The following is an 8,777-nucleotide window of genomic DNA, read 5'->3' on the forward strand; positions in this document are numbered from 1 at the left end:
GTAAGTCAATTTTGATTATTTAATACTTTGTATAGAAGTTAATCCTTAGCGTGTGATGTTTATAGTTGAGGGGTATTTGATTTCTTTGTAATATATCTGCTTTCTTTGTTCTTCACCTCGATCACCTTGAAAGTGAAAAAACTCCTGAAACTGAAAACATCAATTGCTAAAGTATCTAAAGAAAAAAGTTGTCTTAAAGAAAATTTGTTAGAACAAAATGTTACAATAAAAAGAACTAGTAGGGAAGACAATCTTGATGATTAGAGAGAAATTAAGTTTGATCTAGTATTTGACATGCTAATACAAATGTTTGTTATGATGAATAATAACATAAATGTTTGAGATATCTTTCAAGGATTCAAACATAGACCAACAACACTTACAACTGATGGTGCTGGCGATTGCGATTGCCTTTGCATTGCCCGAGCCGGCGACTGCTCTCGGTTCAGCTTTCACATCTATGTTGGCCTCTTCCAAGGGCAGGGTTGTTACAGGATTCGGCTCGACGTCTCCCACAACAACTTCTTTTGCTCTGGACTCCATCTTCTGCGGTGATGCCCTAGATGGGATTCAATCTTCTCCCGACCTTTCGACCTTTGGGGCTGGTTTTGGCGGCCGCTCTGTGGTTTCAATGCCCATGTTTCTATCTAGGGCGGTTCTTGCTCTGCATCGGGGTGTTGTCGGTAGATCCACCATCTCTTACGCTGATGTGGCCGCTTATGAGGTCGACATTGGAGGTCAAACTGTGCGTTTGGGGCTTCGTGATGCTGTGCATGTCGTTGTAAGTAACTCGATTATGATTGATTTAGAGTCTGATATTGTTGACGAGATCTCCACTTATGTGGATGACTTTTCTTCCATTGCTACTATTTTTCGTTTTAGGGGTTTCTAGCCCTCTTTGTCGGATCTGCACGCTTGGATCACTCGAGTTTGGGAGCCCTTCATTTCAGAAATAGCCCAAATTTACCATGTGGCAAGGGGTTTTTCATTGTGAAATTTGCTACTACTGAAGATGGAAATGCCATCCTGCATCGTGGTTTCTCATGGGAGGAGAAGTTCCCCTTGATGGCTAAACCTTGGTATAAGGATTTGACTCGTTGACGAAATCCTTTAATAAGATCTCGCTGTGGGTCAAGTTGTCGAATCTCCCTCTTCACCTATGGTTGGATTCAACCTTGGAGGCGGTGGGGGAGGCCCTTGGGGACTTCTTGCTGGTTGATACTATGTCTTCTAATGTGTTTCAGACAATGTATGCTCACATTCTTGCGGAGATCAACATCTTCAAGGGACTCCCAGAAAAGATTAAGTTGGCCTCCCCTCTTGGCTCTTGGATTTAGCTTCTTGATTATGAGGGAATCCCCCTCCGATGTAGGAAATGCCACAAGACCAACCACCTTGCTGCGCGCTACTCCTTTGAAAAATCTAGACAGAAGAAGTCATCTTCTTGGTGGAAGGGGGTTTCAGATGATCACTATATAGTTCAGAAAGCCCTCTCTGTTGGGGATAGTGATTCTTCTCAGGACACTTTTGTGGCAGATTCATTTGTTGTCTCTAATGGTACAAATGTTGCCCTAATGGTGGTGACCTCTTCTGTTCTCCCTCCTTCGGATTCTGTCATTGGTGATTCAACTATTGCCCCTCTTGTGGCTCTGTCTTTGGATGTTGTTGCTATAGTACCTACCCCTAGTTAACTTTTCTAGGCCAGTTTATGTTTATGCTTGATGATTAGTGACAATGTTTTCTAAATTATTGGATATTGTTTTCATACTTAGTTGATTTTATGTTGAGACTATTTTGGTACTAGTTACTTCATATATGTGTGACTATACCTTGATGATTATTTACTATGATTTGAGTTATTTGATGATGTTAGTTAGATGGATTATTTATACGTGTTTTATATGGATAGCCCATACTGCATGTGTATGGTGTGCGTGTATGTTTTCTTTATGTATGACGTTTTTGATGTGGTTAAGGAAGGGAGTCGTAGCCACCTACTAGTCGAGATCTATACGACGCACCACTTCCTGCCATTGTTTGTTTAGTTTAGAATATGTGTTTGTACATGCATGAATTTTATGCAGATTGTAGGTACTGGGTATCGACTTCCCTAAATTTTCAGGATGAGTGTACCCTATCACAATATCTTAATGGTAAGAGAGGGGAGATAAATTCTCAAGTCCAAATCCTAACCTTTAAACCAATTGTCGTAAAAAATTAGGACAAGTATCTGTGATGTTTACCCTTCCGAATTTGTTGTATGACATAAATTCGTGATTATAACCCTTGAGTTTGATCTTGTATGTGGTATTTTATGATGAATTTTCATATTTTGTCTTGTAAGTCTTTTGTGATTTTTCTGTTTTTAGATTAAGGTAAAAACAGGTTTTGAAGGGGCCCTGAAACCTTTTACATAAAAAAGAAAGATATACCATGAAGTCCTACCAAGTTATAAAAGGACCTGAAACCAGCTGAACATCTAAACCAGGTTTTACTGGGACCTGAAACCAACAGATGTGTCCAGAAAAAGCAACTAGAAAATACACTGGAACCTGGAAAGTAAACAGATTGGAAAGAAAAGCAACTAGAAAAACCTCCCAGACCAGTAATCAGCGAGCCAGTGCCACAACCTACTTACCACCACAAAAAAACCAGTAAGAACAGGGGAACTTAAGATTTTCCTTTTGATTTGAAGTTTCCCTTACGCGACCGAAGGTTCATATCTAAAGGGGGAGTAGAAGGCTTAGATCTCTTACTCTTAACCACTATCCACCCATCCTCAATCTTCGCAGCCTCAGCAACCCAAGCCTCAGAGGAAATAGAACAATGGAACCGGAGAGGTGCCGAAGCCGCACCAATCTCCTTATGAGAATCAGATGACAATTGGCTCTTAGGAAGAGCATCCGAAACAGGGGTAGAGACCACCTCCTCTACCACCGACTCCAAATGATCACCATAAGAGACCTCAGTCACAGAATCCATAGAAGTATCCAAGGATCGTTTCATCGTATAGTGCTCAGAAGAGGCCCTTGACCACCAAGAAGGTGGTCGCCTAGATTTAGACTTCCTAGCAACACACCTAGCAGCAATGTGACCAGTCAAGTGGCAATTCCTGCATCGAAAGGGGATACCTTCAAAATCCAACATTTGTGTCCAAGAACCCCTTGGGGAATCCAAGCAAATTGCCTCAAGGAGGCTCTTAGAAACATCCAACTCAACAAGAAAACGTGCACAGGTCGAGTGGAAAATATCGAACGTTTCAAATTCCACATATAAGAAATCACCAATAGCATTCCCAATAGTTTCAAAAATTGAATCATGCCAAAGATGTATCAAGAGATTCAGAAGCCGGACCCAGATAGGGAACTTGTTAAAGGACTCCGAAAGTGGATCGAAATCCATATGCCACAGTTTGGCCGTAAGTGGAAATCTGCCCTGCCAAGAAAAACTATTATGACACAAAATAATCTTCCTGTCATTAGTACTTTCAAACTTAGCTATAAAGAAGCCTTTTGCACACGGAAAGATGTGGACGTTATTGTCTATAAGTGGCACCCAGTTCTTGGAGATCTAGTCATGTAGATCAGCAAGAGAGGGCCAATAACCCCATAAGTGAAAAATGGCAGCAAAAGAAGAAATCTCTTCTGCCGTATGGAAAATATCTTCAACTAATTCTGGGTCAAGAGAAACCTTAATAGACTTTAAAGAACTTACAGGTGTCACATAAGAGGGCTCAGATGAAATAACATGAGGGAGAGATTCATTTAAACTAGCTTCGAAGGCAGCCACATTTGTGAAAGTCCTTCCCCTCGAACCAAGAAACCTTGAACAAGGAGTAGGAGATCCAGGAACCGAACGAAGGGCAGAAGCCCTATCCCCACCTGCAGAAGAAGCCGAGCGAAGGGAAAACGGAGCCGTAACCCCATCCACAAACCGCCCACAAAAATCAACTCCTCCACCCGAATGATCGGCGGGAGCAGAGACCTCCGCGTTATCGAGCGCTGAAGTAGCATGAGCGCCATGAGCGGGAGATCCAAAATTTCGAACGGAAGCCATCAGCGGGAGATAACTTTTTGTGATTTTTCTGTTAATTAATTCAATTAAAAGATAAATTAATGATTTAATTTAATAAAAATTAGTAAGATAATTTCAATATTGAATTATATTTAACTAATTGCAAATTAATTAAATAAAAAAGAATTAAATTTAAAGAGGAAATTATAGTTCTAATTTGAGAGCGTAAAAATATTAATTTAATTTAATAATAATATATTTAGGAGATCATTTTTAGATAAATACTCAATATTATTATTACTTAAGTTAATAAATATTATATAAGAAATGCTTCGAAAATTAATAAGAGAGAGTAAGCAATTATTTAATAAAGTTTATTTTAATTAAATTGCATAAAGCTTATCCATGAGATTAAAATATAATAAATTAATTAAAAAGAGAAAGCAAATAAATTTAATAAAGATATTTTATATTGCAAAATGTGTGCATGAAAACATAAAAGATAAGTAAATAAAGAGTTAAAGGGTTGTGATCAACGAGTTCCTTGGGTGATCGCACAATCCGTGCCCCAAATTTAGAGGAGAACTCCTTATCAACAATTGAGAGTTTATTTTCTATGAACTGAAGTTTCAGAGGAGCAATTTCGAGGAAGTATTTAGAGAAAGGGTTTTTTGTTCGCGTGCTTCATTCGGGTGTCATCTTACCATTAGATCTAGGTAAGATCTCGTGATTTATTTGTATCGTGGCTTTCGTTCTTTGACCTTCTGTCTTCTCTGTGTCTGTTGTGTTTCTTGTTTTCAGAATTCTTCATGGATTGAAACCCTTGTATGTGAGTTTATTGTTCTTGATTGAGAAATATTTGTTTATGCTTTAAGAATTATAAAACCCTTGTTTATGTTTTATCACTCTTTGTTTCATGAGAATTTCTGTGAATGGATTTAGTTGAAAACCTCGTTTTGTGTATTTTAGAGAATTATATTTTATTACGGGTAGAGTTTGAATAAAAAATCAACAAATTGGAGAACTCTATTTCGTAATTGGATGTTGAAATCGAGTTTTGGTTTTTGAAAAGAAAACATATTTTGTTTTACAAAATTTGTCTAGTTGGTTCGGATTTCTATATCTGATCTGCATTAGAAAATTTATTAAAATAAAATAAAATAAATAATATAATTATGTAGTAATTTATAATTACCATGTAATTATTAAATATATTAAATTTTTTTAGGGTGGGGCTATTGTTTTGTTTTAATTTTTTTTATAATAATAATTTTTTTTTTTTATTGTGGGTGGGCGGGGGCCACCACCCCCCACCCTCCTTTCTCCTGCTGCTATCTTGGTGTTGGTGGCTGCCAAAGGCAGACCGTGACTACCTAGCAGTCCGCAGCTGCCAATGACAGCCTGCGGTTGCATAAAACAATCACACGGGCTTTGAACATATTTAATGGTAAGTTTTTTAAAATTATTTTAGATTATTGTTTGTTCTTAATAATTTAGTTAATATGTTAATTAAAATGATTAAATGTTGTAAAATTATTAAATTTTATCAAGTATTAAATATTAAACGTTATTTAATAATAATAACATTATTCATTATTATTATTAGATTAATAATTATTTTATTGATAAACAAATAATTATTATCTATTTAATAATGTTATGATTATTTTCTTGGTTGTCTGACATGGTAAGGGGCCTAATGCCTTATCCTCTTTTTACCATGGGGTTTTAGGTGCCCATTAAAAACCTATTTTATGTGGGTGGTTGATGAGTACTGCGTTATTTGCATTGGTCACAATGTCTTCTTTGTTGACTTGTTTCACCTTTGGGTTGTAGTTTTGTTTGGTTTGGACTTCATTGAAATTTTTATGATTTGTAAAGGGTTTCAGGAACCCTTCAAAACTTGTTTTCCTTAATAAAAAAAATGTTATGATTATCACTTTAAATTTTAATAATATTTAATTAACGACTTAATTAAATTATTATTAAAATATGTTTGGGTTGTAAATTGTGAATGGTTATTTGATAGTCTTGGGTTTGCTCAATTGAAAAAAAATAATAATGAAAATGATTTTATCACTAGGGTAATTTTATGATTCGAAAATTTTAACAATTATTGTACTTTGTAAAGACAAACTAAACTCTATTTGAAATTGAGAACTTTAGTGAATCTGGTAACTAGAAAAATGGAAACTTGAAACCTATAGTAAAATTAAACCTTTGTGTTTTCAAAACGTAATGTATTGAGAAAGCTACATTGTGTGATCTGTATGTGATGCATATTTTATGATTTGGATTTTGAGGTTTGACTTAGCTTTGACCAATCTTAGGATGTTACCAGAGGCTCAGGAGTTCTGTGTTTGTGATGTCTTGATGATGACTTGATCTTGATCTTTTATACTCAACCATGGTAATGTGTCTAGTATGCTCTATGATGAGTTTGGATTTAATGTTCGTTATTGCTTTCAGTGTTCTTGTGTGACATTGAGATGGATGGTATGACCCATTGGACTTAACCTTTGAGTCTTCGATCAATTATTTTTGGAATGCTTTCCAGTTGCTTGTGAAGGACTGAGGTGTTATTGTGAATTGTCTTTTGATTCTTTCTAGTTGCTTGTAAATAACCGAGGTGTTATTGTGGATTATCTTTGATGATGCTTTTCAGTCATTTGTATAGGATTGATATGAAAATTATGATTCTTTGATTTGTACTTTTATGAGCCTAGGGTAGGTAATCTGTATGTTAAGTTGGGAAGTGGCTTGCAATGGAGGCAGGGGCCCAAAGTGGATGCCAAGGTAACCCATTGTAAGTAGTTAATAAGTGAAAATACTACACTAAATAAGAGTAAAATGAACCTAATAAGTGTCTTTGTTTTTCCTCGCCCATGCCTCAAGTGCTAGTACAAACTAGGATGGGAGTAGAGAGGGCACTTGGTTGCAACCATGCATCGTTAGTATGCCTTGTCAGTATGAAAGGATACTAGTGCCACATAGAGTCACTAGGGGGCTAGAGGATTAAAATACCAGTCCAGTAACTTTAGAGTTGGTTCGTGCAATGACACTTGCCCACTAGTAGTATAGATTTTCTACGTGTCTTTGTTTGCCTCTAGGTCTAGATGTCGATTTATCTTGGAACCTTTGAGTTAGAATACTTTTAAGGATTTCCTTAACATAGATATTACTTTTGATTTTAGGGATTGATATCCTATTTGGGACTTGACACTATCTCCTTAGCACAATGGGAGTGGACCTTTTTGGGTTACCACAAGGTCGCGTGGTAGTGCATTTTACTTTTACCATTGAGATTTGTCTATAGATGTCGTGGCTGGAGTTCCTTGTTCTACATTTCCTTTCATTCTATCTTTGTGTATTATGGTGGATGGTTGTATCTATTTGACAGATGATTTTACTTATTGTATTGTGCATTGTTTCATGGATTTGAAAGGGATGATGTAATCTATTTTATAAATGTATATTCTTTCATCCTTTCATACCCTGTGACATGTACAGTGGATGATTGTGCATTCCAAATTTTATTGCCAAGTGGCATTCATAAGAAATGTATATTATTTAAATGGATGGAACTTGTAGTTATTCTTTCATGTGGATGTGTTATTTATTTGATTTAGTATTAATTAAAATTAAATGTGACTCAACGTCTTGGGATCCTTAAGGAATGTAATTTGTTATGTTTGCTTATGTATGATTATATGTTATTGCTTCCACTACTTTATGATTGTTTTACACGTTATTCTTTAAAAAAAAATGTTTGGAAAACTTAGTAAAACTTTAGGTTAGTTCTTTTGGATCCCTTGATGGGGTGTTACAACTATTGTCTCTTCTTCTATTGTGGTCCTGACCTCCCAGGTTGGGGGAGTTTTGGGGGCTGGTTGTGATGTTGCTGACTTTGCATGGCAAAAGGTTTTTGGTTTGGTGGAGGATGGATGGACAACAATAAAAGAAAAAAAGGTCAAGCCCTCCACTCCATCTTTTGATATGGCATTATGTTCTCAAAAGATGAGACCAAAAGGGAAATCTTGAGTCCTTGCCTGTTTGTGGCTATCCCATTTTGGCTCTCTTGGCCCTTGTGGCCTATTGTTCTTTGTAGTTTGACATGGTTAGGGACTTATTTTCTATCTCTTTTTTAACCATGAGATTTTAGGTGCCTGTTCAAAACCTATTTTTGTGGCTGAGGAGTACTGTGTTATCTGTGATGCCACCCTAGTCACCTTGTTCTGGTTGGTGACTTGTTTCACCTATAAGTTATAGTATTGATTGGTTTGGGCTCCATTGATTTTTTTTTGATTTGTAAAAGGGTTTCAAGCACCCTTCAAAACCTATTTTCCTTAATAAAAAAAAAAATGTATGAGAGATTGTAATCTCACATACTATAGTTCAAACTATTACTTTGTAATTGGTGATTCGGTTGATTACAAAGTTCTCACCCAACAAGTCAAAATAACAAGATTGCAATGTGTGCAACACTTTTCAAAATGTTAGCTCCATTAACTTAAATGTTTGCTCTTGCCTCTACATGTTCAAATGCAACTACCTGTAGGAGCTTGCTCAATGTGGGTGATGGCTTGCATTTGGGGACCTCTTCATCAAAGGTTGTTATTGCACCCCCAACAAGAATACATGCCCATGAGAAAAAATTGTTAAGAACTATTGCATGCTCAAATCCACATTTTGTTCATGTGGTGGGATGAAGGGGGCTTTGCTATCTCCTTGGGTGTGTTGGGTGCCCAACAAGTAGTGTATGA

This window comes from Cupressus sempervirens, chromosome 5, assembly GCF_028749045.1.
Source record: "Cupressus sempervirens isolate cs-2001-9-10 chromosome 5, ASM2874904v1, whole genome shotgun sequence".
Taxonomy (NCBI): Eukaryota; Viridiplantae; Streptophyta; class Pinopsida; order Cupressales; family Cupressaceae; genus Cupressus; species Cupressus sempervirens.